Consider the following 15,442-nt stretch of genomic DNA (forward strand, 5'->3'; position numbering starts at 1 on the left):
AGGTTCTGACAAGGAGTAATTTGGAATGGAATTTAGTTTCTGGTCCTCTTTTTGACCTTCATTCATGTCATCCTATCTCATCTTTCTCAATGAATTTCCAGTGAACAAAAACAGTGTCCCTAAATGAGAGTGAAATATCGAATTTTGGAATAATTTGTTGCATAACAAGTGATGACTTATAAAGACATTTGGTATCAGTCAACATGCCCAGGTACCAACCTTGACCTTGGACAATGCTCAGACAGGTGGCATTTCTCTAATTTTTCCAAATCCTGACTCTCAGCGTCCAGCTATCAGACTCCATGATAAGAGCTAGCTCGTGATTTCACATCATCTCCAGACACAAGTACAAAGTAATTTTCAAATCGTTATCAGCAAGAGGCAATGGAGTGAAATAAAAAGGGTGTTCAATAGAGATTTGCTTGTTTACCAGAGGTAATACACTATTCCCAGAGATAGCAGTGTAAGAGAGAGGAAGACGTCTATGACCTCATATCATTTTTAGCTTAGTGGGGGAAAAGAGACAAGAGAGCAAAATGAGCAGAATCAGTTAACTTCCTCTAGTGGTAAGTGCTATAAAGAACATAAACAGAGACATGTGATAGGGGATGACTCAGTGGTGTGTGTGTCGGTGGGGAAAATCGAAACCATCCGTGAGTGTAGATGTAAGCATATAGAAAAAAACAGTAAGAGGATCTGAGGTAGAGAACAGTCAGCAAGCAAATAGCCATGGGGGAACGTCAGAGCAATGGAGAGTTGGCTGGTTGGAGGCCAGGAGATTTGGGAGGGATAAAGGATGAGTTTCAAGCATAGTGTAAGAACCCTATGTGAAGCCATTTAGTAATGGGGAGTGAGTTTAATTCCATAGGAGCATGGAGGCCATCGAGGATTTAGAGGGTTGGATAGTGAGAGGATGGTGAGAGGATGGAGCTCAGTGGTACCCAGCACTCGGGTTGCTGGCCAAGCTATGAGCTAGACGTGGACAGAACAAAAGCATTGGACACTGCATATCTGAACGACCCTAGAGATCGGCTAAACCAGTGCTTCCATTTCTCAATCTGCAATGGAGTAGTTATTGAGGAACAAGAAGGAAATGTGACCCTTTCTGGCTTCACCATTCCACGGTCCTTGTGTGGACCTGCATCTGAGCCAAGTTCTTGCATGTAAGTGGGAAACAAGTCTCCAGTTTCTGACTCACGATGTGGCAAGGTCATTTGATAATCAGCTCAACATTGTTTGTTTGTTTTTTTTTTCTTCCTCTCTAAGGCTCCTCCCCTGTAACCACCCAAATGGTCTCTTTTTGCTCTCTCCGCAGCTTTGGACTGTCTCTCAGAGTTTCTTGTTTGGAGATGGGTCTGGAGAGGTGACGCCAGCCAATCTGCTTCATATCAACGCCAGTCTTGCCCTGCAACCCACCTCCTGCGCCCACAAATGGTTTCAGCCTTTCTGAGTTCCTTCTGGGAAGGCAAATGGTATCATTAAATATTCAGTGAGCCTTCAACGAGACAGTGGACACACCAAAAGGAGCCCGCTTCCCAACTGTACTCAGGGAATAGCTGCCTGCCCCATCAGGCCGGTAGGAGAAAGTTAGTTGGTGTTTCCCAAGGCTCTTTTTATGGCTTGTTCACTCCACAAGTTGTCCGAGAACATGGAGATTTTTGTCCTGCGTGGAGAAGGACCCTCCACAGACCATACCCCAATAGCATCCTATCGACTTGATGAGTCACGTGTTACTATGCGTAGAATTACAGGTGTCTGAGAGGTACATATGCTTCAGTATTTACAGCCTTCAATCTGCATTCACTTCAGGTCTCCCAGCTCATGGGTGAATAGTAATATGCACCCACATGCTTTAAACTTTAGCCATGTGCACATAACCCGTTTTAACAGAGGGACCACTTAATGCAGTGTTGCTTTAAAAAGAGCCCTTTAAAATGGCTACTCAATGTGCACATGTAGATCGATAGCCAGACAGATAGAAATATTGATTTTTTTTAAAGATACATAACAATGATAAAACCTTGAATTTATACACTCTCTCCTCTTGGGGAACTCACAACGTATGTCTCTTTTCCCCACGTAGAAAGCACCAATGTTTGCCTGTGCAAGAGATTGGAAATAATTAACAAAAACACAAATAGTGGCCTATCGCATGCTAATCTAGGCAGTTGACATATTTTGGTCATCTGAATTTTACAAACCATCTAAGGTGATGAAGACTTGGGTTCTTTCAGTTTTAACAAGAGTTTGTATTACACCGATGCATGCTGTGCGACTATGATCTAAATTACATTACTTAAAGGTTTTTTTTTAATTGCAGCAGCAACTGTATATTTAGCATTTTACCTGTTCGGATTAGCTAATTACTGAAATAGAAAGCTATTACATGGATATTGGTTAGACATCCATTAAGTTTTCCACTTAAGATTCATGTACCGCATACCAGTGAATACCTCGGGGTAGCAAAGTTGCTTGCTCAAATCCAGGATTTAGTGTTGTAAACAGGCCCAGAGTTGTAGAGTGTGCCTACTATGTGAGACTCATCTCAGAACTCTGTGGGCTCAAGTGAAGGAGGATACTGAGCATCGATTTTGGTAATTGTGAATTTTGTCTTTTTGGTCACTTTATTTAATGTCTGTCTGCTGTTTCCTCATTTACAAACAAAATGAACCAACCCCGTAGAGCTTGATAAAGATTAAATGAGAAAATGAATGCAGAGTCTTTGCATGGTGCCTGGCACATGACACTTACTAACAGCTGGCTTTTTCCATTACAACTACAGCTACCCTGACCCCTGGCATTGACCCAGCCAGAGGCCACTCAGGGCTCAGAATCACTAACAGGTCACAACTTCTGTTCCCCAGAAATCTGCGAAAGCAAAAATGATCACAGGTAATTGGAGCCCTAACTAATGATCTTTAATGTCCTAACTTGGCCAATTTCATCCTCAACAGCTAGACCATAAATTTTAGTCTTTCGACTTCTCAGCAAGGCATTGTGTCTTCGGTTTTTCTCAGCAAACAACACAACCTCTTTCATTGCCATCTGCCTCACCTTAGCATGCCACCATGCCTCTCCTTTTGTATTACAGACCCTAATTCTGGGCCCTTTTAGAAATCATCTTGCTCCACATAACCTCTTACATTTACATACATTGAAAAAGTGACCTAGCCAATATTATTCTCCAGCGGACTTCCATGGGGTATGTGGGTGAGTAAGGAGTGTGTGTGTGTGTGTGTGTGTGTGTGCATGTGTGGGTATGTGCATGTGTGGGTATGTGCATGTGTGCATGTGTGTGAGTGCATGTATGCATGTGTGTCTGTATACAGTATGTGTGTCTGCACGTTTATGTACATGTGTGTGAGTGCATGTGTGTCTATATGTGTGTGCATATATGTGCATGTGCCTATGTGTGTGTGCGCGCACACGTGTGTGCCTCTGTGAGTGTGTGTGTGTGTGTGTGCGCGCGCGCGCACAAAGCATGCTCAGGTATGATCTTGGCCTCTTGGAGTCTTACTTTATATAGAAAACGGTACTATTCATTCCTATGACAAAGGTCGTAACAGGCTAGTGCTAAATGCAGAGTGTGTAGCAGGCTCCTTTCTTAGAAAGTTTGTGATCCTCCTGGGCAGGAAAATTCCATATTAGTTAAAATAAAAAACCCATGTCGCCTTAAAAATGAACTTCTCTGCATTTTCATTAAAATTTGGTTCTAACTAAGGCTGGCTAGGTTTATGGAATTCACATATTTGTGAAATTCAAGAACATTACCTCTTCCGGACAGACATAATGACTGTAATAAGCAGGGAAGCTCCTGTTCTAATAAACAAGTAATTATGGTTAACAAAAAAGGCATAAACATTCTAACCAGTAACTCCTCTCATAGCTTTTCCCAGTGTATGGACCCACATGTACCTGCCCAAAAATATGGGTGAAATCAGGCATTCTGATCTAATTAATAGATGTGTGCATAAGTTGGTGGGACCATATCTCTTGTCAAGTATTTGTCTTTAAAATTGGAAGTATCCTTTTCACTTAAGAAAAGTGTCACTCCAACTTCTCTTGTCTCCTACATAATCTGTATAAACTTTCATTTCATAGTGTGTGACTATCATACAAAATGCCTTGAGATCATATGGATACTGACCTCACTATGTAGGTTGTTTCCAAACTTAGTTAAAAGGATTTGATTTGCCCATCCTCGGGATGTGGCAGCGGTGGTCAAGGACTGGTGAAAGAAGGCAGCTAACAATAACAGCTTTAAACCAACAGGTTGTCCTTGTTGAGCTAGAAAGGAGGGAAACCACACAGGGAGACGATGACCCAAATGGAGCTCTGTCCTGTTTTCAGGAGGACTGGTGCTTGCCTTCCAAAACAGAAGCAGAAACATTCCCACTTGTGATTCCCTGGAGAAGGTTGCAAAACTATTTTCAGTGAATAGTGGCCACAGTTAGTTCCCTGGCCAAGATCAAAAGCCCTTGAGGTCCTATCTATAAATATTTTTCTAAAGATGACTTTATAATTTTTCTTATTTTTTAATTTTTCTTATGTTTTCATTGTAGCAACAATAGACACGATTGCTTACTAACCCTTTCCTAACTCCCTTCTTCATGTAATAATGGCTCTCAGGAATATCCCTTTCTTTTCTACTCATCCTTCCAAGGTTATAACTTCCAAGAAGTCTCTCTGATGAATAAACAAGGAAAGCAGTAAGCCCAGTGGTTAAAGACAAAGGCTCATGATTCAGAAAGACTTGATTTTTATCTCAGTCACTGTTTTAGCCAGAATAAGTCATGTTTTGCTGTAGTAACAAATAGCACTACATTTCTCACCTTTAATAAAAGATTTATTTATATATTTTGTGTATATGAGTACACTGACACTGTCTCTAGATGCACCAGAAGAGGGCATCGGATTCCATCACAGATGGTTGTGAGCCACCATGTGGTTGCTGGGAATTGAACTCAGGACCTCTGGAAGAGCAGTCAGTGCTCTTAATCTCTGAACTATCGCTCCAGAACCCATTTTTAGCTTTTTAATCACAATAAGATTCGATTGGTTTTCACATCACATCAGTGAAAGTTCAATCAACTGTAAGGATGATGCCTTCATGTAGTGGCTCAGAATCCAGTGTGCTCTCTCAATCCATGTAACCTCCATGTAACCCATATTGCCATTACTATGCACAAGGATCAAGCACTAAACATCATAGATCGGTTTTTAAATGTGTCATCCCAGAATTACCTTATCCGTTGAAGTCTAAATACATTGACCAAACTGGTCACAAGACACTAATTTCATGGAAAATGTAAAGGGAATTGAAACGTTGGTGATCACTGGTTGAGATTGCAGTGATTATAAGCTTTTTTATCTTGGGCAAGCTCTTAGTTCCTATTTATAAAATGGGAACAACAGTAGCATCTCCATGATAATTGGAATGAACTAAGATTATGTACCCAGAGTGCTTGGCCTGGTAGTTTGCACACTGCAAGCTTACAAGAAGAGGTAAGTGCCATTATCAGATACAGAATGATTTACACACTTTTTGCTTGCTTAGAAAATAGTGAGATGTGTATATTAGGGCTTAAAAGGAAAGCTCCATCCTTAAATCCACCATTTTAACCAGAAGACATCCACAAAGGGCTAAGTTCTAAAAATCAGGTATGAGTAGCTATTCCTTTCTTATTCTTATTCTTATTATTAACGTTTTATTGATTCTTTGTGAGTTTCACATCATGAACCCCAGTCCCACTCATCTCTTTTTTTTTTTTTTGGTTCTTTTTTTCGGAGCTGGGGACCGAACCCAGGGCCTTGCGCTTCCTAGGCAAGCGCTCTACCACTGAGCTAAATCCCCAACCCCTTCCCACTCATCTCTTATCCCCTTATATCTCCCAAAAATAAACATGCACACATACATACGCACACACACACACCACCACCACCAACAACAACAACAACAACAACAAAAACAAAAACAAACCCAATGCATACAAAACATCTCATCGTAGAAAGTGGAGCATATCACAGTGCATCCCACAGTATATCCCTCTGTCCACACATCTTCACTTGCAAATATTCATTGCAATGAATCATTGGTCTAATTCAAGATCTCTAGCTTCTGTGACACCATCAATACTGGATGTTTATTGAGACTTCCAGCTATCCTGTTGTTGCCCTGTGTCATGGAGATCCTGTAGTTTAGGATCGGTAGGACTGGCCCTTTCATGCATCCCAACCCTTCGAGGATGATATAGATTTTGGGTGGGCCAACTCAAAGGCCTGCATCTGGGCCTGGGTGGTAGTTGAGTTGGTTTCAGTTCTTTCCTTGCCCATCTAAGTGTCTGGATGTGACATCCGGAATTTTAGCTGCTGTTATGGCCTTAGGGAAGCCATGAAAGAAGGAGTAGCATTTGCCATGAAAGGTGAGACAACAGTCTCCACCTTGAAGACATGGTTGAGGCATTTAGTTTTCTATCTTAGATCTCATTCATTCTGGGGATTTCACACTTTGATATGGGGGGACCCTTACTGTTCATGTTACTTGGGGTCAGATTTTTGTTATCTGCAGATCACATTTTTCCAACTGACACAGACTTTCTCTGTGGATGCACACGACCCTAGAAGCTCCTCAAAGTTCTCTGTGAATCTCAAAAGACACATCTACCTAAGGCTGGAGAAAACAAGACTTGCAGAGTCAAGGAGAGCTGGAGAGGAGAGAGAGAGAGAGAGAGAGAGAGAGAGAGAGAGAGAGAGAGAGAGAGAGAATGGGAGAGAGATGGTTTCTGAATGACCAAGCTGTGAGTATATGAGGCAGTGCATGGTTTTTCCTGCCTTTAGTCCCTCATATAGTTGGGGGTTCAAAACAAATGAACCATGACCTGACTGATACAGAAGAGGAACAGAGCCCCCAGTATAAAAAGACATCTCGGAGTGGATGAGAAGACAGTACTTTGAAGGCCAGTCTACTCACCACGTTCTGAACCCTACACCAGCATCAGGTATGAATGAACCCTACCAGGCTTCATTTATACCAGTCTACACCAGCATCAGGTATGAATGAACCCTACCAGGCTTCATTTATACCAGTCAACAAAGGGGAACGGAGCCCTACTCAGTACCCCCCCCTACGTTTCCCCCGAATAAAAAATGCTTCTGCCTAGAATAAAGTATATACCATTACTTGATTTCCAACTCCATTGCACCGTTGTAGAGATTGCCTGAGTGAGCCATATCTTCCAGTTGGATCAGATTACATCCATAAAAGTAGACAGAGAAAAGGAATTTAGATACGTCCTACCCAAGTCTCTCATTCTACAGAGGAAACTGAGACCCAGAAAGAAGTGATTTCTAAAACCCTATATAATGTTGCTGAGAAACTGATCCAGCACCAGAAGCTGCATCTCTTTACCCATCCTGCCCTTTCCCATGATTCTGTACATCATCACACAGTATGGGATCCCGTACTCTAAAGACTCCGTAGAGAGGTGGAGGAATTGTCCTAGTTTCCCAGAAATTACTATTTGAGAACTCAGATCTTACTAAGTACTGGCACCAAGGTGAATGCGAGCTTTAAATTCTCCCTGCAACCCACGGACGTCCTGGGATGAACAACACTACAACCTTCCTCTGGGGCAGATGGCCAGGCTAGAAAGCCTGGTCTAGGAGCCAATTTTCTGTTAGGCTGAGTCCAGCCAGTTGGATGCCAGAAGGGCAGAAAAGTCAGGGATGGCACAGGAGGAGAATGGGTCCTCCCGCTGGCAGGAGGCACAGAAACTTTTGTGCCACCAAAATTCAATCCAAATTTAAAGCTGACACGCAGGTAGAGTAGGGGGTGCTTCTGTGATCTGATGGGTTTTCTGAGGCACTGCCAAGCTAAAAATAACTCCACTACCCTCCTGCCTAGGATACCCTCCTTTCTAACCAGGCCTTCAATTCCTGCCATTTGAGCTGCTAAGGTCTTAGATGACAAAGAATGGGGCATGTTTCCCAGCGGGTCACCATTAAAGGAGGGTTCCTGGGAGTGGAAGGGAGGCCCATGAGTGTGACTTTTTTAGCACAAAGAGCTAATTCTGCAAGAAGCTCAGAGCAAACAGGAGTGGCCTGCTTTACAATTTGGTTTCCTACTGAGACACTCAATTCATTCATGCCTCTCTGACCAAGGCCTTGCAGAAACTAGGTGGCAGGCTTTAAAGAAACACGCCAGTTTTTGCCTCTTCTCTATAGTTGGTTGTGTTTTGGTTTGACTCTTCCCTTCTGGAAGTCTGGGTACAAGCAAAAGAGCTTTTCTGGTGCATAGGACAACGTGGAGCCATAGTGATTCCAAAACTTGGCTGGCCACGTTAAGTGTTACTGTTTCTTCCCAGGATCTCACCTATCTCCTCCTCTTGCTTCTTGGCAAATTCCAGAAGGGAATACAAAAACCAGATTTGCCAGGGTCAGGCATGCTACTTAGAAATCTAGAAATTAAATAAATATTGGGGGACGTGGGAGGGTAACGGAGGAGAACCGTAACCCTGTTGATTGATTCTGAACCCCTCATTCCAACAGGTGTGAGCGTGTTTAGCTTGGTTGTCAGAGGCTGGAAAGGAGAGAGATGGACAGAGTGGGTCAGAGGGGAGCATTCAGTGACAGAAAGGTCCTGCCTGGCAGCAGAGTGATTAATGATCTCAGAGTACACGATAGCCAAAGGAAGGGACGATCGTGTTGATGGGGCTGGGAACTGGTGTTAAGGATTTATATGCTCTGGTGTGAAGGAGAAGCTGTCTGAATACTTAAGAAGATGGCTGGTTTAAGACTGTGGACTGGCACAGATCAGGGCGAGCACCTTGATTTTGGCCAAGTCATCCATCCATCCATCCATCCATCCATCCATCCATCCATCCATCCATCCATTCATTCATTATCAAGTTACACATGGCTAAGAGAATAGGACCAACTGAAGAAATTGATTAATGGCAGGCTGTTGTGTGACTGTCTTATCTGAGCCAGACATACCTCCAGTGGTAAGGGAAGGAGAAAAGCTCGCCCTTGAAGCAAATGAATGCTCGCATTGTCCGTAGCTCCGACAAAAATTTAATTTAATGTTGGCTCTAAGGACGTAAAGAAGATATGTAGGTCATCTCTTCAGCTAACACCCCAAGGCCAAGAGAAGCCTGGGATACATCCAGCGTGAGTGTACACCGAGGCAGCCCAGGGACCCCTCCTTTGTACAAAGGCAGGTTGGGAGCAACGAGAGGAATCCCATCATAAGATTGAACTTGACCTGGTGTGAAATGGCAGTTTTAGTAATGCGTGATTTTCATAACTTTCTTCCGTTAACCCAGATTAGAGTAAAGCCTCCTTGGCAGGTACAACTGGGTCACAGTGACACTGAAGTGGCTGAGGGAAGAGACCTACTTGGGACCAAGTAGCAAAGCAGTGAGCAGTGTCCCTTCCCTGGAGGCCACTGAAGAAAGGCAATAGCAATTACAGGGCAGCTGTACCTGGGAGCCCAGCCCGAGGATTGATGGATGGGGAGGATTGGCTGGGAGAGAAAGCTGCGTCAAGAAACCTCGTAAACTTGTTCCTAGACGAATGTGAGGAAGCGCTGTAGAAAGCTCTCTGGGATGATGTGAGGGCCTCAGAAGGCAAGGGTCTTAGTAAGGACACTGATTCAAGTTCCCTTTGCCTCTGCACCAAACCCGTCTGGAGCAACCTGGTATCGTTGTTGAGCTTAGTGGGAGAGATGATGAATTATTCCTCATCCCTGATCCTGTGACTCAGTCCTATAAGTGACCTCACACTATCCATCTAGGTGTCTGAAGCCAGAAGCCCCTGAGTCCTGGACTCAGAGAGACTGCTCGCTTTCCTGAGCATTGTTGGCGTTGCCAAACCCAGAGCTGGGTTTTGGGAATGAGAGTTTTGTAAGGCTCTAGACGATCTGGATCAACACTCCAGCCTTACAAGTTCAGAGGTCCTCGTGTGTGAGGATCTGGTGGGGAGGAGGGTGATCAGATATGTCTGTAGTAAAGGGAGACTTCCTGAAAGTTGTCATCAGAGCATCACCCCCATTCAGAGGCTATCACACTTGGAGTCTAAGAGAAAATCTTGATGGCTTTGTTTCCAGAGGCTATTGGATAATGGGGGCTTTGACTTTATCAGTGGATTTAACCCAGAGTTGAATAGGCGGGCTATGAGGAGGTAATGCCTTGTTGGAAGAAGGAAGCCGCTAGACTGTGCCTTTGAGGTGTATATATTTCTAGACCTTTCACACACACACTGTCTCTGCTTTCTGACTGTCACGAGGTGAGGCACTTTGCTCTTTCACAGAGTTCCCCTCCATGACTGAGGTTCTACCCCACCACTCATGAGCCCAGAAGCAAGAGAGCCAAGTTTCATGAACTAAATCTCCCAAACTGTTGAGCCAGAAAAAGCCTTCCCTTCTTAAGTTGGTTCTCTCAGGTATTCTGTCCCGTGACAGGAAAGGTGACTGACAAAAATCTGAGAAAAGGAGTCAGTCCTAATGGCTAAGACTCAGGCACCAAACAGCCAGAGTCAAGCTCTGGTTCTAGCCTTATGGCCACAGGCACATTATTGAACCTCTCTAAGTTCCGTTGTCTTGCCCGGGGAATGGGATGTTGATAGCATTCACAGGGAGTCAGAATTAAATTAAGAGAATCAGTGTTGAAAACTTAGCTCTACTTATGCTGCATTTAAAATGCTCCGTGGAATGTAGAAAAGATCTTGTGCTGTATAGATCCAACACCTGTCAATGAAACAAACCTATGGTCTATAGGAAAGGGTAGACTAGAAGGTGGGACATCTGGTGGGCAAAAAGAAGTCTGGGGTAGAGCAAGTTGCCATGGAAGATGTGACAAGGAGGAAAGACGCTCGGTATCTGAGCAGGGGAACCAGCCACAGGGCAGAATGGGGGCTAGTGTAAATGGGTTGTTTTAAATGATTAGCTAGCTAGCCAGGGTTAGTATAAATGGGTTACTATTAAATTAGCTAGCCTAGCTACCTGGCCTAGGTATTCGCATATATATCTGTGTTATTCAGGGAGCTTGGGGCTGGGAGGAAAATAGAATATTACAATGGATTACCATTAGAAGAAGAAAGCCTTCATTTAAAAATCTTTTAGAATTAGGGTCTGTTTCCCTTTTCTTCTACCTCAAAATACAGATCAGTTGCATACTCTATAGGATTCTTTCTTTTCTTTTCTTTTCTTTTCCTTTCTTTCTTTCTTTCTTTCTTTCTTTCTTTCTTTCTTTCTTTCTTTCTTTCTGCCTCATTTTGTAACTCTGGTTAACCTCGAACTCAAAGAGATTCACCCGCCTCAGTCTCCAAGTGCTTGCATGTCAGTTATCACCAGTTGATGAGAAAATGTTGGCTCAAGCTCCCAGCAATCCTGTTTCTCTGAACTCTAGTGGCTTTACCTGCATCTCAAAGCATGACATGATTCTGTTACGACACTTGAGAAAAGAAGTAATGAGCCAGCTTTCTTTTGTCATGTGACGAACTACCCCTAAAATTTAATAGCTTAAGCTGACATCTGCAAATGTTCCATGGGTCATGGATTTGTACAGGGCTCATCTGGCTGATGCTTCTGCTTTGCTCCTGTTGACAGAGGCTGCTTGGTGATATTCACTTGACAAACTGTGAGAGGGAATTCAAGGTGACTTCACTCACATGTCTAATTCCTTGATACAAATGGCTGAGATTCTGGGCCCAGTTGGATTATCAAGTTGGATTATCACATGGGAGTCCAGCATGGTAGTTAAGGTTAGTCAGGCTTCTTAAGTGGAGACTTGGAGCTCCATGAGCCTGTGCAGTAAGAGTGTGTGACTTAGCTTCAGGATCCAGCGCATCAGCTACCCTAGTCCTCTAGTCAGTCGCTAAAGTCACACCAGTTACAAGAGGAAGAACATGAGACTATCAAAGAACGCTGAAGAGTCTGGAGCTATTGGTTAACCTGCCAGTTGTAGTAGGAACATACAGATGAACACTTTCGGTAGAAAAAGAGGGATTAACTATGGAGTGGAAAAGTGGGAAAGATTCATCTTGTCTATACGCCCCATGAATGCAGAAATTATTTTAAAAAAATAAACTTGGGAATGGAAAAACGACTCAGAGGTTAAGAGCACTGGCTGCTCTTCCAGAGGACTCTGTTCAATTCCCAGCATCTACATAGTGGCTCACAACCATCTGTAACTCCCTTTTCAGGGAAGCCAATGCCCTCACACAGGCATATATATGCAAACAAGATACCAATGCACATAAAAAGTATTCATGAAAAAAATAATAAATTTTACTTGGCCAGAGAGATGGCTCAGTAGTAAAGAGCACTTGCTGCTCTTGCAGAGGACCTTGGCTCAGTTCCCAGCACCCACATGGTGGCTCACAACTGTCTGTGAGTCCAGTTCCAGGGGATTAGATTCCCAACTCTGACATCTGCTGGTATCAGACATGCATGTGATGCACATATATACATTCAAGGGAAAACATTCACATACATAAAGTAAAAAATAAATGAATCTTTTAAAAAATAAACACATATACTTTATTATTGCAAACTTGCAAATAAAGATAAGTTCTTGAAAGAAACCAGAAAGGCAAATATTAAGATTAATTTTTTTATTTCAAAAATTACCATAAACAAATGAAGACAAAACAGTGGTAGTTAGCTTATCTACTGTACAATCAATCCCCATTACCTAAAATAGAAACAAACAAGGGAAGGAAGGTCAGAGAGATGAGCTCTCCAAAGAGAAATATCCAGGGAGCAAATTACAGAAAGGTGCAGTTTGGGCCTTCATGGAGGGGGTCTCTAGTTAAAGATAAAAGGATAAAGACGTAAAGGGAAGTCATAGGTTCCTTTCTTTCCTTCTTTCCTCCTTTCTTTCTTTCCTCCTTTCTTTCTTTCTTAAGATTCATTTATTTATTTTATGTATGTGAGTACACTGCCCTGTTGTCAGACACCAGAAGAGGGCATCAGATCCCATTACAGATGGTTGTGAGCCACCATGTGGTTGCTGGGAATTGAACTCAGGACCTCTGAAAGAGCTGTCGGTGCTCTTAACTGCTGAGCTATCTCTCCAGCCCAGAAGCCATAGTTTTCTAAAGACAGAGTTCCTTGATTGTTTTGAGAGGAGGACGTTAGTCACATGTAAGGGCTGACCCCAGGGGTTGACATCACTCCCTCCCTACCTGACACAGTGAAGTGTTTTTGAATATCTGGCTAGTTGTCCTTGTGTCTCACACTGTAAGCTGAAGTTAGATGGATGATGTTGGGACCATTCCAGTGGACAAGAAAATCATTCGTGACGGGTCTGGGGAGATGACTCAGGTCAGCAGCACTTGCTGCTCTCGCAGTAGATGTGGGTTCAGTTGTTAGCAGCCACATGGTGACTCACAGTGATCTGTAACTCCAGTGGAAGGGGATACGGCATCCTCTTCTGGCCAATTTGGCCCTGTATGCATATGGTACACATGCATACATGTGAGCAAAACACTCAGATAAGATAAAAATAAATAAACCTAATAAAAATAAGAAACGGAAACTATGCTTGAGGGCCTTCCTGACTTCCTGATTCTGCTTAGTTGGTGTTTGACAAAGATGACTCCAATTAGAGCCCAGCAATTTCATCACTAAATAAACAGGTACAGCACAGTTGGGGTTAATATCCATAAACTAGAGAATTAATGCAAATTGATTAGGTTAAAATTCTATAGGAAAATTAAATGAATTAATTGAAGAGACAATTCCCCCCAAAAGAAATGTGATCACTAATAAATGCGTAGAAAATTTTTGAATTTTTTCCAAAACTCGACATTAAAAACACCAGAAGCTATTTTTCAATTGCTTCATCTTAGGCTAATAAAAAAATGCTTTACTGGGTACTGACAAAGAGGATGGGAGGTAGACGTTCTCAACTGACATCCTAGAAATCAGCTTGATAATGGTTATCAAAACGTTTTCAGAGTCACATTCTTTCGCATTGTTTGTTTGAGACATGGTTTCTTCTCACAGCCCTGCCTATCCTGCAACTCACTATGTAGCCCAGGCTGGCCTCTAACTCAGAGAGATCTGCCTGCCTCTGCCTTCTGAATGCTGGCGTTAAAAATGTGTACCATTACATCTGGCTAAAAGTCATATTCTTTTTTGGGGAGGAGGGGTTCAAGACAGGATTTTTCTGTGTAGCCCTGGCTATCCTGGAACTCCCTCTGTAGACCAGGTTGGCCTGGAACTAAGGTATTTGCCTGCCTCCTGATTGTTAAGATTAAAGGTGTGCACCACCACCACCAGACAAAGCTCATATCCTTTAATCCTACTTGTAGGAATCTGTCTTAAGGAGCCTAGTTATCAACGTACATATACATACATTTAAGCATAAAGATATTTCTTATTATGCAAACTGATAATAAACAAAAGTAAGTCTAGCAATTTAAGCCAAGATTTGAGTAAGTTATAATATTAAACAGCCATTAAAAGTAAATTTTCTTGTCATGGAAAAATTTTACAATGAATCTTTAAAGGAAAAATATGTGATATGATTCTATTTTAAAAAGTACATATTTAATTAGGAAGTAACATTGGTGCCAGTCAAGTATCATTAATTACCTCAAGCATTCATTGCTACTTGAAGGTAAATAAATATATCTGCTAATTATTTCAATGTGATTGTCACGGGCTGAATTGTGTGTGTTCGTGCAAAAGCAGGTAAGGTCCAATGGCTTGTTTGGAAATAGGGTCTTTACAGATGATTAAACGAAGAAGGGGTAATTAGAGTGGGGACGTAGGAATGTCTTGTGAAGATGAAGACAGATACACGCATATGGAACGGAAGCAAAGTGTGATCTTTATCTTACTGATTTTATGAGATCTAGAAGCACCTTGGAGATAAGCCTCTGTGAATGCCCATGGAGAATGATCTTGATTAAATTAATTGATGTGGAAACCCCACCTACCCACTGTAGATAGCACCATCCCCTAGGTAGGATCCTAGGGTACATGGGAAGGAGCAAGTGAGATGAGCACACATATTCATCACTCTCTGCATCTTGACTGTGGGGTAGATATGCTGTGATTAGCTTCCTCGGGCTCCTGCTCCTGTAACCTCCTCCACCACGATGGACTCTAACCTCAAATTGAGAACAAAATAACCCCTTTTCTCTTTAAGCTGCTTTTGTCAGGTATTTTTATCAGAGCAACAGATAAAGTAACTAAGTCACTAAGGAATGCTGAATATTGCTGGGAAGCCACTGAAAGCCGGGAAAGATGTGTGAGAGCACTATTCTTCCAATCCCCAAGAAAGAACCAACCCTGCTATGTCTTTGCAGCCTCCAAACTCATGAGACAATACGTTTTTGTCATTTGAGCCACACTTATTTTCATGCTCTCTGTGGTAGATCCAGCCCACTAATACAGATTTATAACTAACCAACAGACAAGGATGCCTGGCTT

The sequence above is a fragment of the Rattus norvegicus genome, chromosome 9 (assembly GCF_036323735.1).
Source record: "Rattus norvegicus strain BN/NHsdMcwi chromosome 9, GRCr8, whole genome shotgun sequence".
In the NCBI taxonomy this organism is placed as follows: Eukaryota; Metazoa; Chordata; class Mammalia; order Rodentia; family Muridae; genus Rattus; species Rattus norvegicus.